Source organism: Mesocricetus auratus, unplaced genomic scaffold, assembly GCF_017639785.1.
Source record: "Mesocricetus auratus isolate SY011 unplaced genomic scaffold, BCM_Maur_2.0 Super-Scaffold_4256, whole genome shotgun sequence".
Classification (NCBI taxonomy): Eukaryota; Metazoa; Chordata; class Mammalia; order Rodentia; family Cricetidae; genus Mesocricetus; species Mesocricetus auratus.
The window spans coordinates 36170050-36193772 of record NW_024429182.1 but is presented as its reverse complement, the minus strand read 5'-3'; the positions used below and the strand labels follow the sequence as shown (position 1 = coordinate 36193772).

At 45.4% G+C, this 23723-nt stretch overlaps 1 protein-coding gene and 1 long non-coding RNA gene across 6 annotated transcripts in view; one reads left to right on the top strand and one right to left on the bottom strand.

Moving 5' to 3' along the window:
* Tjp2 (tight junction protein 2) overlaps window positions 1-13790 on the bottom strand; it is a 121246-nt gene extending 107456 nt beyond the window's left edge. The window contains exon 1 of one of the 2 annotated variants that reach the window (XM_040746258.1): window positions 13511-13790. The gene's annotated coding sequence lies outside the window, so the exon portion shown is untranslated. Of the gene's footprint in view, window positions 1-13287; window positions 13405-13510 lie in introns of those variants that run through there. The other variant, XM_040746254.1, reaches the window with a different exon arrangement.
* Window positions 1-23723, top strand: part of LOC121140514 — a 70329-nt gene that overhangs the window by 17311 nt on the left and 29295 nt on the right. For 3 of the 4 annotated variants that reach the window (XR_005877398.1, XR_005877395.1, XR_005877397.1), the window contains 3 exons: window positions 6979-7058; window positions 8079-8206; window positions 20709-20867. This is a non-coding gene — a long non-coding RNA (uncharacterized LOC121140514). The remainder of the gene's footprint in view (window positions 1-6978; window positions 7059-8078; window positions 8207-20708; window positions 20868-23723) is intronic. The other variant, XR_005877403.1, reaches the window with a different exon arrangement.

Sequence of the window (23723 nt, the reverse complement as noted above, 5' to 3'; positions counted from 1 at the left end):
AGAGGCCTCACAGGTAATGGTGGAGATGTGATTCTTTCCCTGGTCAGTCTGATTAAAGCCTTCCAGTCCTCCTGACAGAAGCCTGGGTGCCCTGGGGACTTTGGAATAGGTCTCTCATGGTGACTTAATTGGCACTCTACTTACTCACTTCCCTCTAGAACATGGGTCTCATGAGGTCAGAAACTTCTGTGTTCACTACCTACCCATTACCAGGCCCTGTGCCTAGCAAGCATATGGGCAGCAATAATAATAATAATAATAATAATAAGACATTAAGAATGGATGAATAAGGGCTGGAGATACGGCTCAGTGGTTAAGAGCCCTCTGAGGACCCGAGCTCCATTTCCAGCACTGTCATGGTGGCTCACAACCATGTGTTAACTCCAGTTCCAGGAGATCCTGGCACGTTCTCCTGACCTCCTCAGGCATAAGGCACACAGGGAGTGCACAGGTACACATCCAGGCCAAACAGCCATAGAATTTTTTTTCTTCATTTAAAAAGAATTACCTGGGTATGATGGCACAGGCCTTTAATCTCAGCATGTATGAGGCACATCTGTGAGTTTGAGGTCAGCGAGAGCTACACAGTGAGTGTCTGTCTTAAAAAGGAAAAAAAAAAAAAAAAAAAGGCCAGGCGGTAGTGGTGGTACATGCCTGTAATACCAGCACTTGGGAGGGAGAGGCAGAAGGACTCTGAGTTCAAGGCCAGTCGGGTCTACAGAGTGAGTTCCAGGACAGCCAATGCTGCACAGAGAAACTCTGTCTGGAAAAACAGATAAGAAGTAAAGGAATGAATGAGTTGCTGGGCATGATGGCTCACACAATCTCAGCATGTGTGAAGCAGAACTGACAAGCTGCAGAATGGGTACTATTTCAAAACGGAAAAGAATGAATGAACACTTCTTTCATCTCTATTCCAGAGAGCATCACCACTGTTAATCTCTGTAGTGAGAATCCAGGTTACCATACCTTCATGATAAAGGTACAAGGACAAGTCTGTTTCTATCCTCCTTGCAACACAGACCCTGTAAAGATCCCCTTTTCAAGTTCAAGGGCTCCACCAACACCTTCAGTCTCTAGTCTCATTCCTATCTATACACACAAAAGCCAACATCACAGACCAGCCTGCTGTCCTTTTGAGTGCCACTTACAAAGGGTGGCCCTCCAAAACTTGGGTGCAGTCAAGAACACCTGCGATCTCAACACTCAGGAAGCCTAGCCTGGGATATCACAAGTGTGAAGCTAGCTTGACCTACAAAGTAAGTTCCGAGACAGCCTGGGCTACAGAGAAAGTCCCCGTCTCCAACAAGAGAGAGCAGGAAGAACTAGTGTTGCTCTCAGACCTTGCTTGACAGTTCAGATGGGTGGGAGGGCTCCCTAGGCCCAGAACTGAACTAATTAGAGTGGCTCACTGTCTCTAAATGCTTAAACAAAAATGTGGGTTTTGTTCAATATCTGCCTCCCTTTGAGGAGTTTGAATGTGGAACCTGGCGCAGGTAGGCAGAGGATGCCAATGTAACAATTCCCCAACAAAAATCCCTGAGTGCTGAGCCTCTAAGGGGGTTCCCTGGTTAGCAGCATGTTCCCCGTGTGGTCACAACTGTTCCCCACAGGGCGTGTGGGAATTAAACACCTCTGCCAGCTCTGCCCTGGTCTCCCCAGTGCATCTGGTTCCTGGTTTCTCTGACCTTTGCTCCATTCACTTTCTCCTTGATGGTTTTGATGCGTGTCCTGTAATCCCAAGTACAGCCACCTGCTGTGTCCAGTGAATCCCCTGAACCTACTGAACCTGAGTATGGTCTTGGGGACCACTCCTCGGAAGCAGGCTTGTGAAACCCTTCTCATCCAGCCCTGTCCATTAAACAGGAGCCTCACAAACCCCACAGGGAACATGGGAATAGTAACGTGTGCAAAGGCCTAAGTAGGAGGGAGACTAAAACTGGAATATCTAAAGCATGTTGCAGCTACTCAGCCCCTGCTCAGCCACAGGCAGGGCCAGGCAGTTGTAAAGCACGGATATTAAATGATCACTCTCTGCCAGCTCAGACCGGAGAGGGCTTAGGGCAGACTAGGGCCTCTTTCCCAAACCCAAGAGAATCTCTTACATCTTCCGACATACTAAGCATTCCTTCAAATATACAAGCTAACGAGAGGATGTCTGTCTGGACATTGTGAACCTGGAAGGAAGGGTAGGGGCGCACTGTGAGCAACAGGCCCCCACCCTGCTGGGAATTCTTTCCTGTAGCAAACCTTGTGACCTTCATGATGCGGACTGTCACAAACACTCGCGGATGTCAGCACCCACTCTCAGAATCGGCTTATATTCATTTATGCTAAGAACCCTGGGCCCAGGGCTGCGCAAATCTTTAAAGCCATTAAGCTGCACAGGCTGGGAGGGGAGTGGGTTTTAGTGATGTGGACAACATGTACACAATGGGATGCAAAAGGCTACCTTGGTTCCAGTCAGCGTTGGTAGGCGAGAAAAGGCAGGAGTCAGCCATGGGTCCTGCAACTGTTGCCTGAAGGACAAGAGGGCCCTTTGTATCAGAAAGTAAAGTCTACACTTGACCTGGGATTGTAGGCTGCTCAACTAGACTTGGTAACGTGTGCCTTCCAGAAGAAGTGCTGGGAAGACAGGGCCCTACATACCCCAAACCTGCCACCTGATGGCAGCTCAAACCCTTCCCTGAAACCAGTGCCACCCAGGTCCTCAGGCTCCTGAATTCAGAGGACCTAGCAGACCCTGGCTTCTTTGATCAGGCTACCACCCTCTGTTGGTTACCTCTGCTACCTTGCAAGTACCTGTTCTCCCCCTTCCAGGCCCCCTCCCTAAGGCATCCCTGAAGCCAGTTGTTGGCACCTTTTGTGCCCTACCCCCACAATGCCCATGACACTACCAAACACCTGCATGCCAGGAGCCCAAGCAGCCCTAGCTTTACCACCTCACACACTCCAGTCCTACTCCAAAATGCCCACAAACCGTTGGCTCTCGGCCTAGAAGTTCCCCTGCCTTGTCAGCAACGCCACCTGTCCTGGGTAGGAGCTTCTGAGAGACATCCATTCTCAGACTCCCATAGTCAGGGACCCGTGTTTTACCCCAACTCTCCCGTGATGCATTAATGCTTGAGAATTCTTGCACTGCCCTCCACAAGCCAGTCCGCCACCACTGACTCAGGCAGTTCTCAATAGGAAACAACTCTCTCCCACCAAATCCTGCTCATTTCTCTACTTCTCTTTTGAGGCTGTCAACATTTTCTTCTAGTAGGAAATCAAAACCTGAGGAAGCCCCCATAAAACACGACAACCAGAAAATTCAATACTGATTTTTGGTTATACAACTTGAAGATAATTAATGTTCCACACAACAGAGGAAAAAACACCCGCCAGGAAGCTTGGAAAAATAACAAATATACTAAGTCCTCTCCTAGGGGAACTCAATTCTAGATACCCTTCAATAAATTGTATTAACAGGATTTTAAAGTATAACAACGTAAGGGTTGTTTATTTATTCTTGGTGTTGGGTTTTTGTTTTGTTTTGCATGAGATAGGATCTCACCCTGAAGTCCAGGCTGGCCTGTAAACTCTCCATTCTCCAGCCTCCAATGTCCCAAGTACTGGGATGGAGCTGTGTACCACCAAGACCCATCAAGCAAGGCCTTGAGCACATACCCAACCACTGAGCTACAGCCTCACCCTCGCTGTATATTTTAATAAGTAGATTTGACAGGTGCTAATCAAAAAGTACCTTTATTAAACTTTTACATTTTTAAATTTTCAAGTGCCCATCTCCATTAAAATGTTTTAAATGATCACCGCCTGTAATGCTAACATTTGAATGGGTGTCATGCTGGGTAGTTTTACCTCAACTAAAGTCATTTGAGAAGAAGGAACTTCAATAGTGAAAATGCCTCCATAAGACTGGGCTACAGGCAAACCTGTAGGGCATTTTCTTAATTGGTGATTGGTGGGGGAAGACCCAGCCCATTGTGGGTAGTGCTATCCCTCCACTGGTGGTCTTGAGTGTTATAAAAAGTAGTCTGAGCAAGCCATGGGGACCCAGTCAGTAGGCAGCATCCTCCATGGCCTCTGCATCAGCTGCTGGCCCCAGGCTCCTGCCCTGCTTGAGTTCCTATCCTGACTTCCTTTGATTGTGAACTGTGACATGTAAGCTGAATAAACCCTTTCCACCCCAGCTTACTTTTGTCATTATCTTTTATCACAGGAATAGTGACCCTAAGACAGGTGCCCAATGTTTTTATAGACATTGAGTCAGCCCATAGAATAAGTCCTTGCTTACCCATGCAAATACACACTGCAAAGATGCTCTGTGTATTTACTAACATTTCAGTCATATCTTCGGGATGATCAGATACTACATCAGATCTTAAAGTACATGAAAAGTAAAAGAAAACAAAATAAATTCCAAAAGAACAAATGGCTCAACTTACACTTCAACAGAGAATCTATTCAAAATGGGTTTTCTTCTTTATCTAATTTTCAAGGGGAAAAAATGCCAGAAAAAACAGTCTAAGAAACACATGAGTGGCTAGTGATATTATTACCGGACAGATCACACACAAAGCCTGGGGTTCAGTCTCTAGCACATGAACCAGGCATGTATTGCATAGAACATACCTGTAATCCCAGCATATGAACTAGGCATGCATTCCATTGAACATGCCTGTAAACCCAGCACATGAACCAGGCATGTATTCCATAGAACATGCCTGTAATCCCAGCACATGAACCAGGCATGCATTCCATTGAACATGCCTGTAATCCCAGCACATGAACCAGGCATGCATTCCTTTAAACATGCCTGTAATCCCAGCACATGAGCCAGGCATGCATTGCATAGAACATGCCTGTAATCCCAGCACATGGGGAGCAGATGCAGAAGGACCAGAAGATCAAAGTCATTCTCAGCTATATATGAGTTGGAGGCCAATCTTAGCTACAAGAGGTTTTGTCTTAGAAACAAATTAATAGGTTGGGCACTTGAAGGGGAGGGAGGACAGATCTCTGTGAGTTTAAGGTTAGACTGGTCTGCATAGGAATGTTCCAGGAAGTCAGGGCTACATAATAGTTACCCTACCCTACCACCCCCCTCCAAAAACAAATAAATATTTAAAAAATATAATAAGCATCATTAGCTGTCAGAGAAATATAAATCAAAACCACTCCATGTCAAGTTAAGAGAGCTCAAATTAAAACCACAGAAAATGGAAACACAGAGAGACAGAGAGAGAGAGAGAGAGAGAGAGAGAGAGAGAGAGAGAGAGAGAGAGAGAGAGAGAGAGAGAAATGGGGACCTGAGTGTGGATCTCCAGAACCCATATACAATGCAGGCAGTGAGTATCTGTAACCTCAGAGCTGGTTGATGTAGAGACAAGCAGACCCCTGGAGCTCATTGGCCAGCAAGTTTAACTGAATTTATGAGTTCCAGGTCCAAAGAAAGACTCTGTCTCAGAAATAAATAAATAAATAATAACATGGAGAGGCTGGAGAGATGGCTGAGGTTAAGAGCACTTGCTATTCTTTCAGAGGACCCAAGTCCCATTTCCAACACCCACACAGTAGCTCACAACCACATATAACTCCAGTTCCAAGGGATCCAATGCACTTTTCCGGCCTCCAATGGCATTGTATGCAGTGGTGTACTTACATCCAGGCAAAACATCTATATACATAAAATAATAATAAAGAAATCATTTTTGAAAATAAGATGGAGAGTAATCGAGGAAGAAACCTGAAACCAACGTCCAGCTCTACATGCATATGTATGCACCCACAGGAACACGTACATACTTACACCACACACACACACACACACTCTACAGAAAATTATAGCAGTTCAAGTGGATGAAGATGCAAAGAACAGAGCCAGCTTACTGATAGAATGAGGCAGCTGCTATGGAAACCAGCTCAACAGATCTTGATATTCAATAGGCTCGCCACAGATTTTCCACTTCTAGGAGCAGACCCAAGAAAAATGAAAACGTATGTTCATATGAAAACTTCTACATGAATGTTCACAGTACCATTATTCACTCTAGCCAAAATGTAGATAATGGATGTCAAAATGTGTATCTACATAATTATCATCACCATTAATCATCAATAAAGAGAAATCAAGTGGGGCCAAGTACATAACTCAGTGGTAGAACACTGATTAGCATGGGTGGAGTCCAGAGCTCAGACTCCAGCTCTATCAAAAGGTAGGGACAGGATAAACCTTGAAAATTCAGGCTAAATAAAAGACGTCAACATGAAGGACTATATGTTGTATAATCTCATTTATAAAAACTTGTCTGGTAGCCAAGTGTAGTAGCTCCTGAATGTAATCCCAGCACTTTGGAGGCAGAGACGGGAGAACTGCTAGGCGTTCAAGGCCAGACAAGTCAACATAGTGAGACCCTATCTCAAACAATCAACAGGGCCTGGCCAACCTGGTCTGCAAAGTGAGTTCTAGGATATCCAGGGCTGTTACACAGAGAAACCCTGTCTTGAAAAACCATAAAACAAAACAAAAATAAATTTAAAAAATAGAAATGCCTGAGATAGATGAATCTATGAACAGAAAGACTGTCCTGCCTAGTTTTATGTCAATTTGATACAAGACATGAGTCACTGGAGAGGAAGGAGCCTCAATTGAGAAAATGCCTCAATAAGATCAGGTAAGAGGCAAGCCTGTAGGGTATTAATTAATAATTCATGGGGGAGGACCCAGTCCATTGTGGGTGGTGTCATCCTGGGGCTGGTGGCCCTGGGTTCTATAAGAAAGCAGGCTGAGTAAGTCATGAGGAGCAAGCCAGTAAGCAACATCGTCCATGGCCTCTGCATCAGCTCCTGCCTCCAGGTTCCTGCCCTGCTTGAGTTCCCTTACTCACTGCTTTTGATGAACAGTGATATAGAAGTGTAACACGAATAAATCTTCCCCAGCTTGCTTTTGGTAATGGTATTTCTTCTTGGCAATAGAAACCCTAAGACGAAGACCAATGACTACCCTTAGCACATTTGTGGAAGAAGACTGACTCATGCCAGCCAACAAGTAGAAGGTATTTTTTTAGTCAGATAAATGTTCTAAAATTGAACATCACAATAATTATACAATAAATATACACTGAATTGTGAATTGCAATAGGTGAATTGGATTGTACATGATCTCGATAAAATTGCGTGCTCTCTCTCTCTCTCTCTCTCTCTCTCTCTGTGTGTGTGTGTGTGTGTGTGTGTGTGTGTGTGTGTGTGTGTCTTTCTCTCATTCTCTCTCTCTCTCTTTCAACAGGGTCTCACTATGTAAGCCTGGCAGTCCTGTGTAGACCAGACTAGACTCAAACTTGGAAATCTGCCAGCCTTTTGCTGGGATTAAAGGCATGTGCCACCATGCCCAACTCTGAAAAAAAAAAGCCTTTTAATTGGCGTAACTCTACCAAGAGAATTACAAACAGCCTTGTGAACTGAAAAGTGCTAGATAAATTAAAGAGTGTGAGGCGGCTGTGTGACTTTTCCTATCTCCTTTCCGTTATAAATCCCAAATGGAGCTAAGAGGCAGCTTTTGTTACCACTTTACAGTTTACAAGCACTTTTACACATAAGAGTTTCTTGAGGCCTCACTACAATCATGGAAGGAGATAATTATTCCTGTAATGTTACACACAGGCATGAGTTTGTGATATATGCTCCTGTTGATTCAGCTGGGAAGTAAAGGTCAGCTCTACTACATACCCCAGCCCAGCACACATCTCTATATCCTCCTGCCTAGCTCAGGAGGGATGGGGTTACAGGTGAACCACCACATCCAGCTATGCGTAGCTAGGCTACATTTTTGGAATACCAGATAGTACCTTCAGGCTGGCATACAAGAATAATAATATTGATCCATGTCCGTAATAAAAGTGCCCCAGAGTCAGTTTGCCAAGCACTAACCTGGCTACATTAATGACACTGTTGAGTGGAGGGTAATCTGAGCCATCAGAGGTCTCAGGTGCCAGCAAAAGAACGCTTTGCTCCTTTGGAATTTACGTTCGTTTTGTTCTGTTTTGTTTTGTTTTAATTTACTTCAATGCCTGGTACAGAATCTGATATTCCAGAAGATTCAAATGAAGAATGAATGGATGTCCAGCTTCCTGGCAATAAGTGGGAACAAGCAACCAAGCACTTCTAATTCTGCATGGATGGAGGATGAAAAGAACCACACTTTCAAGTGAGAAGACCAGGGTGACCTCAGTTTCTGTTCTGTTACAAGGGATGGAGGGAGGGAGGGAGGGAGGGAGGGAGGGAGGGAGGGAGGGAGGGAGGGAGGGAGGGAGGGAGGGAGGGAGGGAGGGAGGGAGGACCCTCTGGGGTGGTTGTCAAGACTGGATCACAATCTATTCAGAAATCTCTGTCTTACAATGGATCATACACCAAATGTTTACTGACACTAAATCAAGGTACCTTATTCTTTCCAATGGAGAAACCAGCATTCCAAATCTCCATGAAGACCAGTATAAAGAGGCATTCATTTAAAAAAAGAGAGGAGCCTGGAGTGGTGACGGATGCCTTTAATCCCAGCACTTGGGAGGCAGAGGCAGGCCAATATCTGTGAGTTTGACACCAACCTGGTCTATATAGTGAGTTCTAGGACAGCTGTGTCTAGAAAGAGCAAGCTTGTTGCAAAAAAAAAAAAAAAAAAAAAAGGAAAAAGAAGGGAACAGAAGGAGAGGAGGAAGAGAAGAAGAGTGCTGAGTACAACTTTAGCTTTATTAATTATTATTTTAATCTTTATTATTATTGCTGTTGTTGTTTCGTGTGCTTTTGGTATGGGTGTTTTGTCTGAATGTATGTCTATGTACCATCTGCCCTCTTCTGACTTCTGAGGGCACTACACTCATTTGGTACATAGATACATATGTGGGCAAAAGACCCACACATAAAAATAAATAATAAAAATGTTTTAATTAAAAAACCAATATTTTATTTTGCATGTCCATTCGAGGTGTGTTTACGTGTTCATGTATCCAAATGACTCCCAATGGTTATACAATAGAACCACAAGTGCCTAAACCTACATATTCCAATACTTAGACTGATTTAGTGAGTCAAATAGTTGGCAAGTTTTCATTCTTAATAAAATTATTCCTTGGATGTTTCCTAAGGATTTTTCACCCTCTCTGCAGACTGCAAATAGTATTTGTTACTAGATAAAATGTGAAACTACAGTGTACCTCAAAAGACACTCTAGGAAAGCAGGGAAAATCCATTCCATTTTGCCTTGCTAGAAGTTAAAAAAATTAGCAGTTTGGAACTCTGTGAATTCAGGAATCCTCTGCAGAGGGTGCTTTCTTGCTAGATCTTGGCTGAGTTATCGTCAACAATTTCAAAGGGGCTTTTCAATCAAAGGAAACTGTAAATTCCTTCCTCCGTGTGATCACCTCCTTCAGATGACAGTCTCAACACACTCAGTCATGAGGCTTCAGAAAGAAGAAAGAGCCTGTATGGAGGACCTGCCACTGTGCAGTTATTTATTAAACTGCCCAATACCCTATCCCCAGCCGGCTGTGTTCTGAGTCACGGTCTTGATCTATGACAATGACTTCTGAACCCTGTTCACATTACGTTCTCATTGAAAACTGCCCTCAAACCAGGAACCAGACATTTTAAAAACTGGAAACAAATAACCCATCACTACCAAGCTAGAAGCTATAGAAACATTCTTCCAACTATGGATGGTGCTATTAGAACATCACACTGAACATTAAAAGAAAAGTAAGGAACTGGAGCTCAGAGGTAACGTGCTTGTTTACGCCTACAGAGGCACCCACCCTGTCAGTTGGCTCACAAATACCTGAAACTCCAGCTCCAGGGGACCCGATGCCCTCTTCTGGTCTTGTCCACACAGAGACACATAATTAAACATAAAATCTTGTAAAAATATATTTTAGGCCGGGTGGTGGTGCACACTTGTAGTCCCAGCACTCAGGAGGCAGAGGCAGGCAGATCTCTGTGAGTTTGAGGCCAACCTGGTCTACAGAGTGAGACCGAGGACAGTCAGGGCTACTCAGACAAACCCTGTTTCAAAAAAAAAATTAGATAGAGAGAGAGGGGTGTGTGTGTGTATGATTTTTAAAAATAAAACAGGTTGAAGCATTTTGGAAATTTATATCAGACCTTTTTTTATCCGCCTCAAGTCCTGCTGTGGCTCCAATATTTGCAGAGACAACCTTTTTCTTTTTCTCAAAGTTCATTTGAACTAACTTTCAAAATGTGGTTGGAATCAGTGGTAAGAGACTGAGGGAGGGGTGCTGAGCCAGCGCTTCCACTGCACTGTTCCAATGGATGCAAGGCCTCTGGCCCTACACTGATCAGGGTGCCCAGACTTCCATACAGGCAAAACACCTATCACATAAAAGAGGGAAGGAAGGAGGGAAGGAGGGAGGGAGGGAGGGAGGGAGGAAGGGAGGGAGGGAGGGAAGGAGGGAAGGAGGGAAGGAAGGAAGGAAGGAGGGAGGGAGGAGAGAAGGAAGGAAGGAGGGAAGGAGGGAGAGAGGGAGAGAGGAAGGAAGGAGGGAGGAAGGAAGGAAGGAGGGAGGGAGGGAAGGAGGGAAGGAAGAAAGGAAGGAGGGAGGGAGGGAGGGAAGGAAGGAGGGAAGGAGAGAAGGAAGGAAGGAGGGAGGGAGGGAGGGAGAGGGAAGGAGGGAGAGAGGGAGAGAGGAAGGAAAGGAAGGAGGGATAGAGGGAGGGAGGAGAGAAGGAAGGAAGGAGGGAAGGAGGGAAGGAAGAAAGGAAGGAGGGAGGGAGGGAGGGAAGGAAGGAGGGAGGGAGAAAGGAGGGAGGGAGAAAGGAGGGAGAGGGAGGGAGGGAGGGAGGGAAGGAGGGAAGGAGGGAAGGAAGAAAGGAAGGAGGGAGGGAGGGAGGGAAGGAAGGAGGGAGAGGGAGGGAGGAGAGAAGGAAGAAAGGAAGGAGGGAGGGAGGGAGGGAAGGAAGGAGGGAGAGAGGGAGGGAGGGAGAGAGGGAGAGAGGAAGGAAAGGAAGGAGGGATAGAGGGAGGGAGGAGAGAAGGAAGGAAGGAGGGAAGGAAGAAAGGAAGGAGGGAGGGAGGGAAGGAAGGAAGGAGGGAGGGAGAAAGGAGGGAGAGGGAGGGAGGGAGGGAAGGAGGGAAGGAAGAAAGGAAGGAGGGAGGGAGGGAAGGAAGGAAGGAGGGAAGGAGGGAGAGAGGGAGAGAGGAAGGAAGGAGGGAGGGAGGAAGGAGGGAGGGAGGAAGGAGGGAGGGAGGGAGAAAGGAGGGAGAGGGAGGGAAGGAGGGAGGGAAGGAAGGAAGGAAGGAAGGAGAGAAGGAACTGGGGAGACCACAGCTAAGTGGGTACAGCACACTGAAACTTCACTTGTGGGTGGGGCTGGTTTGGGGGCCAGCCTGAGATCTCAGCTGGGAAGCTAAGACAGGGACCCTCCAAGCAAGCCAGCTAGCCAGACTACCAAATCATCAGGCTCTGGGTTCAAGTGAGAGACACTGTCTCAATATATAAGGTGGAAAGCCATCAGATGTCAACCTCCAGCTTCCACAGGTACATACAGCATGCACATGTGCCAACACACACACACACACACACACACACACACACACACACACACACACACACACACACGGTGTCAGGAGATGGGCTGAAGGTTCATTGGGTAAAGGTACTTACAGCCAAGTATGAGACCGGAGTTCAACCCTCAAGACCCACAAGGTAGAAGGAGAAAACAGACTCCATAGAGCTGTCCCTAACTTCCACAGGAGCATCCCAGCATGTAAGCCCACACATACACCCTCACACTCTCACACACCCAATAAATAAACAAAAAGAGTGTTTTTGTTTTTGTTTTGAGACAGGGTCTCACCGTGCAGCCTTGGTTGGCCTGGAGTTTGCTACATAGACCTGGCTGCCCTTATCCTCATAGGGATCATCCTGCCTTCGCCTTCTAAGTGCTGGGGTTAAAGGCCAGTACCACCAAGCTGTACTCTAAGTATTTTTCTTCTAAGTGCAAACTCATTTCCTAGTACCAAGAGATGAGGAATTAGAGATCACCTGTATCAATAGTTAACTGGTTGGTACAGGTTGAAAGCCCCAGGTGACTCCATTCTACGGCAGCCTAAACCAACGAAACCTCCTGGCTTTTTGTCTTCATTAACAGCAAGCACAACTCAGAATCCCGCTACTATCCTGCCTTGTCCACTCAGGAACACTGGGACGCTTGTTTCTGTTCTGCCTACATGACTCTAGTTTTGCCTTACATTCCTAGTCAGCATTCTCAGTCCCTTGAAGAAAACTGAGTGTATTTGATGCCGCTTAATTGTGCATTTAACATTAAAATGCTCAATTTCACGTTCTGTATATTTGCTAGAAAAAAATTTAAATCCACAAACCAACAACCTGCAAGATTATATGCTTGCCAAATACTTTCCAATCTGAACAAAGCGCCAATCGCTCTGGGGTGGAGTGCGCAGGTCCAATGAGGCTGAACTGTCTGTCCCCACTTTTAAAATAGCATTCAAATGTAAAACTGGGTGGGAAAGTGGTGTGAATCATCCTTTTGCTTGGCACCAGCAACTTTTCTTGGAGACACCGAGAGCCAAAGGTTCCCGAAGGTCAAAGTGCAAATAGATCCCGGGGTAACAGGGCTAGGGTGCGGCCTGAGACCGGGGTTTTCAAGAGGCCCCAAGCAATGTCCCAGGATCCCTCACTCCTTACCAGGAAACGGGTCTTTCAAATGAAGTAGACAAGTGGGAAAACTTTGAAAGGCCCGAGGAGCCTCTCAGCAGAGCGCGCACACCTGTGGCCTGGGAAGGCGCCACGGACAACCAAGAGACAGTAGCTCAGAAACCCTCTCGCTAACTGCAGCAGTCTGGAAAACACCCTTCTCAAGCTCGGGGAATGCTTGGCATTCGGTGGCCTTTTTCCAACATAAAGATCTCCAACTCGGCTTTGACTGAGAGTCCCATAGAGGAGCCGTGGAAAGCAGCCCTGGAGAGCTTGACAACGCCCTGCGTGTTGACAACCGTGCCCCTCCCTTACAAGTGGGTCGGACGACCCCAAGTATACACACGCGTATTAAATGTCTCACAAGTTTTCCAGTACGCGGCGTGGGGAGACCTATGGCCGCCTGGATCGCCCCCACATGCACCCAGTCACCAACTTTCTTCTGCCGCGTCTATCCAGGCCACCCGCCCCTTAGATACCATCACTGGCAACAGAAACCCAAAGGCCCTCTGCAGGAGTGAAACAATGCCCGGGTATGGAAGGACAAGGAAGAGCCAGGCACCTGTAGCAGCGGCGTACACTCAGGTCCCGGGTGTCCCTCAATCAACCCCTATGATGCCAGTCCGCCCAGAAGTGGGAAGTGGAAGCAGGCAAAAAGCAACTTTGAATAAATCACATTCCAAGCCCCACAGGAAGAGCCGGCGTCCACGCACACTGCCCCACGGCCGATCCGGGGCTCCAGCGCAATCTTGCACCCCGGGAGGGGCAGGGAGGCAGGTACTCGCCTGGAGAAGGCGGGCGGCGACAGCCAGCAGAGTCAGAGTCCAGCCAGGCGACGGTCCCCGGCGTTGGGTGGCGCGGCGCGGTCAGCGGCTGTCCGGAGGCGGAGTGCCACGGGCTGCCCCAGCAGGCGGGAGCCAGTGACCTCGGCCACCGGCCGCTCCAGAGGCTCAACCTATTTCCTGTTTGGAGGTTTAGGAGAAAGAAAAAAGTGCCTATCGAAAGCGTGTGTTGTTAGGGGGAGGGTAGGTGGGCGGCGGCCGTCACCTGCTTCCTCCAGACCCGGAAAAAAAAGAGGCTACTTCGGCTCGCGCCACTTCTGGACGTCGAGATGGGAGGGGAAAGGCCTCACCCGCGCCACCCAGTGGTGGGGCAAGAACTGAGTAACGCTTGGGCCTCTTCCCTTCTCAGCAAAACCCCCTGAGCCTCCGGCTCGAGAACCATTCTCGGGGTTTATTTATTCGTGTCCAGATCTGACTTCAGTTCTTTCTCCGGTATGGGCTAGGAAAACTCAGCCAGCCTTCTAAAACCACGGGATGGATGTCTGTGGGTCATTGTGTTTATTTGGTAGAGGAGGAGGGAGGGTTGATTTTGTTGTTGTTTTTGTTGTTTGTGGAAGAAGAGAATCAGGTGAAAGATAAGTTTTAAGATCAATTTCCACTCCCCTTCCCCTTCAACCTCGCCCTCACCCTGGATCACTGGGTCTGTGGCTCTAATCCGGAAATACCGGTTCCTCTCTTGGGACAATAGGTGAGGGCGGAGCGCTAAGCCCGGAGCCTGCTTAGTCACGTGGTGAATCCGCTGGGAAGGAGGAATGCGCCCGGTGCCCAAGGCTGCACCTGGGGCGCAAATGCGCCTTCCGTTTAACCTAGCCCTGTTAAAAATCTTTGGAAGATTACGAGATACAGAGCTTCAGTTTGGAACTGTAAAATCTGGAGATGGGGAGATGGATAGTGGTGACGCTTATCCGACGTGAAAGCACGCAATGATACCGACCTGTCCACTGGGTTGCGACTTTAAGTACTTTAGTATGCTTTTTCAAAAATCCCTTGCAGGATGCTGCGGTTCGTTCGGGGCAATTTGAGTGAGAATGAAGACGTCCGCACAAAAACCTTTACCAGAAGTAATGGAATCAATTGACTGTACTTTTCCTAAAACTCAAGTTTATTTAGGTTAGATTTCCGGGGATACCTAACAAATGATTACAAAGAGGAAGATTGAGAGTGGGGTTCAGTCCCCAAAACCCATGAAAAATGTCGCGAGTCCAGGGCAAAGTGGTAACTCCTTTAACCCCAGCATGTGACAGAGATGGAATCTATAAATTTGAATCCAGCCTGGTACACATGGGAAGGTCCAGGGCAGCCAGGGCTACATCTGTTTTTTAATAATCCTGCTAAGGATGCGGCGGCCCACTTCCGGCAACTTCGCATGAGAATGCATTCTCTTCCCCCAAAACCCTTCTCGAGAAGTAACGGAATCAATTGAGGGAGGGACTGACGGAGACAGAGAAAAGTTGGAAATGGTAACACAGGTTTGTGATCCCAGAGCTGGGGAGACATCTCCTGGATTTACTAACCACTGGAAGATGAGAGATCCTGTCTCAGAAACCAACATGGCCAGCAACTGAGGAACAGGACAGCCTGTAGATTGTTATCTGACCTGCACAAACACATACACCCAGAGGCATAGGAAAATCAAGGCTGAAATAGTATCATTGTAAGAAAAATGAACACAAGCCAACTGTTAGGAGAATGAAGCGTACTTACTGTGCCACTATTTACTAAGGGAATTTACTATAGGGAAAACACCTATACAAGTATTTGCTCCTTGTTTCTTTGAGTTGGGGGTCTTACTATGGCCCTAATGGGCCTGGTACTTCTCGTGCAATTCTGGCTGGTTTCAAATGGAGTAATCCTCCTGCCTCAGTCTCCCAAGTGCTGAAATAATGGGTGAGTACCGCCAAGTCCAACTTTGTGTGTGTGTGTTTTAAATTATGTTTGTATTTAATATGTATGGTTGTTTTATCTGCATGTATGTCTGTGCCTGGTACTGCCAGAGGCTAGAAGAGGCCATTGGATCCCTTGGAACTAGAGTTAAAAAACAAGTGTTAGCCGGACACCCTGCTGAGCATAGCACAAAGGTCCTTCACCCACAGATCTCCAGAGAGGCCAGGAATGTTAAGCACACAGGATTGCCTTTCCAATGGAAAAAATGAAAAACAAACAAAACCTGTTCCTCCATCCAGGAAGCTGAGAATTGGAAGTGATCAGTAGTCTGGTGGTCTCCATTATCTGCTAGGCCAGGCCATATCAAGCTCCTACAACCAGGCCCAGAGGTGGCTAGTAACCTAAATGACCCTTACAGCCAGAGGCTCCCTAAGCTCCCACAACCAGGATGGAGATACCTGATGTCTAAATTATCCTTACATTATCTGTATAGCCAGAGGCTCCCCCAGGCTCTGACAACCAGGGCCAGAGGCAGCTAATAGCCCAAATGACCTCTACTCTATCTGTATGGTGGAGACCAGTCCAGATCCTTCCCTAGGCCCTTAAGCTAGCACAGATAGACTATCTCTAGAACCCATCTTCTTGGAAGAAATGACATGTACCCAGAGTTTCAATGTAATTACACTTCCTTGTACACTGGGGATTGTATTACACTGGGCAACTTGTTTACCAAATTGTACTGCATTTTAAATATACTGACAATGAATCACCTGGTATCAGACTCTTTGAAGTGTTGATCTAGGTTTATGAAGTCAGTCTGAATAGAGTTTTCATTCTCATCTCTTTGAAGTTCACTTCCCTGTCTGAACATCTGCAAACACCCCTCAAGACCTATCTCAATTCCACCCTACCACCACCACCACCCCCAAAAAGAGTAAAATGTAACAAATGAATATAGCTACCAGCTTAGTTCAGTCATAAAAATGAATTTATTTCTAGTGATTTTTTTTTTTTTTTTGGTTTTATGAGACAGGGTTTCTCTGTTTTGGAGGCTGTCGGTCCAGCCTGGCCTCGAACTCACAGAGATCCGCCTGCCTCTGCCTCCCGAGTGCTGGGATTAAAGGCGTGCGCCACCAACGCCCGGCTATTTCTAGTGATTTTAAACATTAGTATTTGTCTTACTTTCCTTAGGAATATACCAATGGGTAAAGAGAACTTTAAAAAAAAAAGTCATGTGTGGTGCACACACCTGTGGTCGCAGAACTAGGAAGGTACAGTCAGAGAATCAGAAGTTCAAGATCATGGATGCATGTCTAGTTCAAGGCCTGCCTGCCTGGACTACATGTTTCTCGAAACAGAACAAAATTGGGACTGCTGAGATGAGGGGGCTCAGCTGACAAAAGACACTTGCTACTCAGTCTGATGACCAGAGTTCCATCCCAGGGTCCCCATGGAAGAAGAAAACCAAGTTGTTCTCTTTTTTAGCTTTTGGAGACAGGGTCTTTCTTTTTCTGTTTTTTTTTAACATTTATTTATTTATTTATTTATTTATTTATTTATTTATTTATTTATTATGTATACAGCATATGTCTGTAGACCTGCAGGCCAGAAGAGGGCACCAGATTTCATTACATATGGTTGTGAGCTACCATGTGGTTGCTGGGAATTGAACTCAGGACCTCTGGAAGAACAGGCAGTGCTCTTAACCTCTGAGTCATCTCTCCAGCCCCCCAAGTTGTTCTTTATCTCCACATGCACACCCTGAAAAGAACACACACACACACACACACACACACACACTCAGCAATAATAGTTTATTTTAAAGAGAGAGAGAGAGAGAGAGAGAGAGAGAGCATGGCCTAGGGAGATGGTTCAGCAGGCAAGAGCACTTGCTAGGCAAGCATTAGACCTAAGTTCAGTTCTTCAGCTCCCATATAAAAAGTTTGGCATAAATCTTAGGGTTATTATTGCTGTGAAAAGACACCATGACTGCGGCAACTCTTACAAAGTAAAACATTTAATTAGGGTGGCTCACTTACAGTGTCAGAGGTTCAGTGTACACCAGGCTGGCCTCCAAATCCTGCCTCTGCCTCCCAAATGCTAGGACTAAAGACCATACACCATTATGCCATGCTAAAATAGTAAAATCTTAAAAAAATTTTTTGAACACTATTGGAGAAACTTGATTTATAAATCTTGTTTGTATCTTCATTCAATCATATGAACTACTGAAAAGTATTATTCATGCAGCTCAATGGTAGAGTTCCCATTGATCACCCCAGGGAACAAGTATAACTTGTCCAAGTTCCTAGATTCACTCTCCAGTCCTGGTAAGGGGAAACACTAGTATATACATTACTTAGATATATTTATATATAATAGACATAATATACTATGTATTATATGTAATATAATATACATATACTAATTAATCTATGGCTGGGGATGCAGTTAGCTGGTAGAGTGCTCTACTAGTATGTGTGAGGCTTGGGTTCAGTCCCTAGCACTTAGGATGGGGAGGCCTAAGGATCAGAAATTCAAAGTCATTGCTACCTGCATAACAAGTCTGGGATTTTATGTTCTCTAAGTTAATGAGAATTTAGGGAAAAACAATAAAATGGAATGCTGAGAAGATACTTTAGTCTACTGGCAAATATGAGACTCTGAGTTTGGATCCCTAGTACCCTGGGAAAACCCCTTGTAGGGGTAGGAGGAGATAGGTGGACCCTGGAATAAATTAGCCATCTAGTCTGCCAGTTGGTAAGTTGTCTAGATAGTGAGAGACCTGTGTTGAAAAACAATGTGGAGAGTGATAGAAAAGACGGCCAACCTTCCACCTCTGGCTTCCATGTGCACATATACATGAGTGCACATGTACATACACACTCACACAAACATATATATGCCACACACAGAGAAACACCAAAAAAAAGTTTTAAAAGATTTATTTGTATTGCTTTGGTTTCATAGGTGGGACTGCTGTTGCTACTTTGTGTGCGTGAATAGCATGCTTATATTTATTCACAGATAGAACACCAATGAAAACATCTGTTGAATTTCTTTCTGTATCAGCCATGAAATGGGCATTTCCAACAGAGCTTAGGTTTTGCTGTGAAGGTGTTCCGGTAGGACGGAAGGGCTATTGGCTGACATAGGTGGCAACGGGCAGTAACATTGTCTCTCCTCAGCCACTCTCTCTGCTGGGGACATGCTCTGTGCACTCCTTTGTCTGTGGGTTCTGACAGCAGCACAACTGCACTCTCAGTAACTAATAAACACTTCTACTCTGAAGACAACATTTTTAAATTAGCTCAGAAAAAATAAGAGGCGCCACTTCTCCATGGGTCACAAGGGCGAAGCCATGAAAAGGGAGTCGTGAACTCTGAGTTCTGATTGTAGTACAGCGGTCATGGCACCAAGGCAGTTCTGAGGAAGCCAGGGAGCCCGTCTGGGGGACAAAGCCCTGTCTGTTGCCTCTGGTGACAGAGAGCTCTTATGTCCTGTTCCCTGAGGTACTAGACTGGATGCTGTGCTTCACATACAAGCTGGATAGACAAGAAGGAGAATGAGGGCGTTCATCCTGACAGGACTATCTTCCTAGCAGACACGGGTACCGTGCAGCCCCAGAAAGGGTCCTTGCTCCTCCTTTTAACTTTGCTAGTTGATGCCTCTATGGTCCTAAACTATACAATCTCCTCACCCTTTGACCAAGCAATTCTTTTGTAAACTAATTCAAAAGAGGAGGGAAAACAGTAACAACAAAATCCAAGTTGATGGGCATGGTGGTGCATGCCTTTAACCCCAGCATTCGGTAGGTAGAGGCAGGTGGATCTCTCTGTTCTGCAAAGTGAGTTCCAAGATAGCCAGGGCTGTTACACAGAGAAACCCAGTCTCAAAAAACAAACAAAATCCAAGTTACCTCATTTCTATAGTAAGAAATAAAATAATGTTAAATTCCCATTGAAGAGGCAAAGGCAAGCAGATCTTTGTGAGTTTGAGGCCTGAGTGCTGAGATAGATGTCTATTATGCCTAGGTCTTTCAATTTTTTTATTATATTTATTTAGTGTGTATGTGGGTGTATGTGGGTGTGTTTAGGTCAGAGGCCAATCTGTATCCTTCTACCACATTGATCTTGTGGATCAAACTCAAGTCATGAGGCATTGAACACCTAATGAATGTCCTGTGAACCCCAGGACAGTTTCTATATGGAATATTTAGAGGTTTGCTTTGCTTCCAAAATGAGTGCTTTGTTAACAGAAGTTACAAGCCTAACACTTTTGTTTCCTTTAAGCTTTAACTTTACATGTTTTATTACGCTATTCTAAAAGCTAGCATTTTAACATAGAAGATGTTATTATAGAACTAGGCATGATGGTACATGCCTATAATCCCAGCACTGGGCAGGCAGCAGAGGCCGCAGAATAGAATCAGGAGTTCAAGACCATCTTCTGCTTCAAAACCAGATTGAGTTACATGAGACTCTGCCTCAACCAATCCCCAAAGGTTTTATATAATCAAAACTCATATATCACCTCTCAGTAGGCTTCGGATGATAGTAAAATGAACACATGAGGGGCTGGGAAATGGCTTCATGATTAAGAACACTGGCTGTTCTTCCAGAAGTCCCAAGTTCAATTCCTAGCATCCCCATAATCAGGGGAAGACACTTCACATTCAAACAAACAAAACACACATGTTTAAATTAACAGAAAAGAGCTAGAAAGGCAGCTTAGCAACTTGGCAATAGTAGTTATATGAATAGGGAGGGGGTTGGATGGGTGAGGGGAGAAGTGGTAAAAGTGGCCTGCACATTTCAAGAATAACTTTAAATTTAACTGAAAATGGAAAAGTAGGGCTCAGCATGTAGGTCACTGACAAAGCATCGATAAATCCCTAGGTTTAATCCCCAGCATGGCAAAAGTAAGTACAAGAATAAACAAAAATTTAATATCCAAAGTGAAACAACCACGGAATAGACTAAGGATCTGTCTGGTAGTGCAGTTACCTCGTGAAATGGAAGAGATCTCAACGGGGACCCAGTGAGAGACTGTGGCCATGAGATTCTGGCACTTTCTAAAGATGGCATAGTGCCAGCTGTGGCTCTAAGAAATAGGTCAGCCAAGTATACAAAGGTCATGTGATTTCCAGGACGCTGAAAGGGTCCTGGAAATCACTGGCTTCATCCCAGCCATACCTGTCTGGCTTTAGGGTGGGGCTATAGTGAATCTGGAACAACCTGGGGTCTTGCCTTCACAGAGGAAGCTCAGCAGGCAGAAGCCTCCCTTCCACCTTCTCTGAACAGCCTGTGGGGTCTGTGAAGAGCCGGACTGCAGCACCAGTCAGCGCTGGGAAGAAAGTTAAGAGCCATAGCCAGGACTGCTCTCTTCTCCATACTCAGCAGTCACGGGGTTAAAGGTGACTCTCATCCTTTTTGGTCTACTCTATTATGCTGTGTTATCTTTATGCTCCAAGATAGGGTCTTGCTGTAAAACTCAGGCAGGTCTCAAACTCTCAATCCTTCTGCCTCAACCTTCCCGGCACTTTGAGAACAACTGTATACCATGCACAGCAAGCCCTCAATTTAAACCTATGCAGAAGTTCAGGGCCAGGCCATAAAAAAGACTCAGACCAGACCAGCTGCCTGGAGGAAGCAGGAACTAGCTGTGCTGCTTGGAAGAGGTTGCTTGGAAAGGACACTCTCCAACCTGTCAAGCTGCCTGCAGGCTGTGAACCAGGTTTCCCAGCTTTTGTAAACTGGGGTGGGCCTTGGGATGCAGCTGTCCTTGAGTTGTTTCTGATTTTGTAAGTGACCCCTTACCCATTTTCCTGTAAGTAACCCTACTAAAACCCACTGGTTCTCCAAGTTGGTGGTACCTGTACTTTAGTCTGCCACAGGCTTCTATCTGGGATAAATAGAAGTGTATGCTGTGCCTCCCCAGGAAATGTTTTGTCATACAACAATATGAGTACAGTGACTGGGTGCTTTTGCAGAAAAGGAAGACATCATTTCTGGCAAGATCTAATTTAAAACCTAGCTCACTCATTATTATGATCAAAACTAATGAACAATACTATAACTGCTTGATATTAATTACAACTGGCAATCTTTACTGTAGTCCAATAATGAAATTAGGGGCAGAGCTACAACTGAATTGAACACATGCTTATTATGCTTGGATAATAGTGGGTCAATTAGGGATGCAACCGAAATAATGGCTTCTATTTAGTATTTAATTGGCACACCACTCCTGTAACACAAAACTGAGGTTCAGGAAGCATGAAAACTGACGACAAAGTTCTCAGGTTTAACAGCAGCCAGGTGCTGTGGCACACACCTGTAGTCCCCGCAATCCCAACCACTAAGGAGACTGAGGTGGAGGATTCAAGTTCAAGACCAGCGTGGGTGGGTGACAGTGAGATACTATGCCCAAACCAACCAACCAACCAACTAACAAGGATTTAAAAAAGAACTCTTCAGTGGCAACATCTTAAAAATAAGAAAACCCGCCGGGCATTGGTGGTGCATGCCTTTAATCCCAGCTCTCGGGAGGCAGAGGCAGGCAGATCTCTGTTTGTTCGAAGCCAGCCTGGTCTACAGAGTGAGTTCCAGGACAGCCTCCAAAACAATACAGAGAAAGCCTGTCTCGAAAAACCAAAAAAAAAAAAAAAAAAGAAAAGAAAGAAAGAAAAAGAAAACCCAAGGAAAAGTATTTGAAAACAGGTATCTTGCTATTGCCTTTATAAACTGCTCCGTCTAGTTTTATACTATATGATTGGTTTTGGCATTAGGAATTGAACCACTGAGCTATAGCCCAAACTGTTCCAGTCATTTTCAAGTATCTCCAGGACTGGCCTGTAGTTCAGGGTACATGGGAGCTTTGCATGAATGAGGTTCTGGGTTCAAGGCACAGCATCATTAATTTTCTTTTTTTTCCCAAATAGTAGTGGTGCATACTTTTAATCCCAGCATTTGGGAGGCAGCCTGGGCTGCAGAGTGAGTTCCAGGACAGCCAGGATTATACAAAGAAACCCTGTTTCAGAAACAAAACAAAAAATTTATAAAATGCATGTATTCATAAAACTGCGTAAACCACCTGCCTTCCTAATTTTACCATTGGATTTCTTTCTTAGGACAATAAAATTTAATTGTAGAAAAAAAGGAGAGAATTATGCGAACTGTTCACTAGTTCATTACATTGTTCATAAAAGTCACATATAGAGACAAATATCTAATCATTTTTAAAGTTAAGTAAATGAATGTATACTCACTAAAAGGACATATATATTATTTAGGAAGTGCACATGGTAACATTACTCTGTTTATTGATCCAGTTTTGTACTATGCTCGGCACGATGATGAACAAGATGGCAAGCTTTGCTTTTGCAGAACTTCTGAGTAACTGTGTAATTAATGTTCAGTAGAAGGGAGAGCATACAAAGTTCACTATGAACTTCATAAACCAAAGTGTAAGTGTTACAGATCTGAGGGGGAATGGTCTCCCCAATGAGTGTTTCAGCTATGAGAGGAAAGTTTCCCCATTGGGAGTGTTGCAGTTCTGAAGAGACCATATCCTGGCAGACAGAAGCCAAGAAATACCACAAAGTCACACTGCACTCCAAACCTTACACAAGAGATTTATTGGCAAAGACACAAAAGGGTGGCTGTCTCTGCTAGGGTGAGAAGCAGCAGAGAAATAAATGGGAGGCAGGCTTATATAGGATTTCTTGGGGGTGGAGTTTTCCAGGGTGGAGATTTCAAGGGTGGAAATTGGTGGGTTTTCAATACATGAGCTTGCTTGGGTTTTTTACCCTACACAAAGGCCACAAAAAACAAGTACAAGTTCAAACTGTAATGTTCATGATTCTTTGTCTTTTGCAGCATTCACAGCCTGAAGTTGGTAAGATGGGAGCTTGACCAGATACCTCTTTTAGTAAAATTCTTGCTAAAGAAGCATGTAGACCTAAGTTTGAAACCCAGGATCCATGTGAAAAAACTAAGCCTGGTGTTGTGCACTTGTAATTCCAGTGCTGGGGGCCAAAGCCAGGCAGATCCCTGGAATTCCTGCACCAGCAAGCATTGCCAGTGAGTTTCAGGGCAATGAAGAGACCCTGTCTCAGAAACCAAGGGAAGTGGGCCAGTCAGAGGCTCAGTGGGAAAAGATGATTGCTACATAAGCCTGGTGACCTGAGTTTATCTGAAGAACACACCCTTCATGTTGAACCCAGCTGGGGATGTCCATCCTTATAGGCAGAGGCATCCTGCTGACCCAC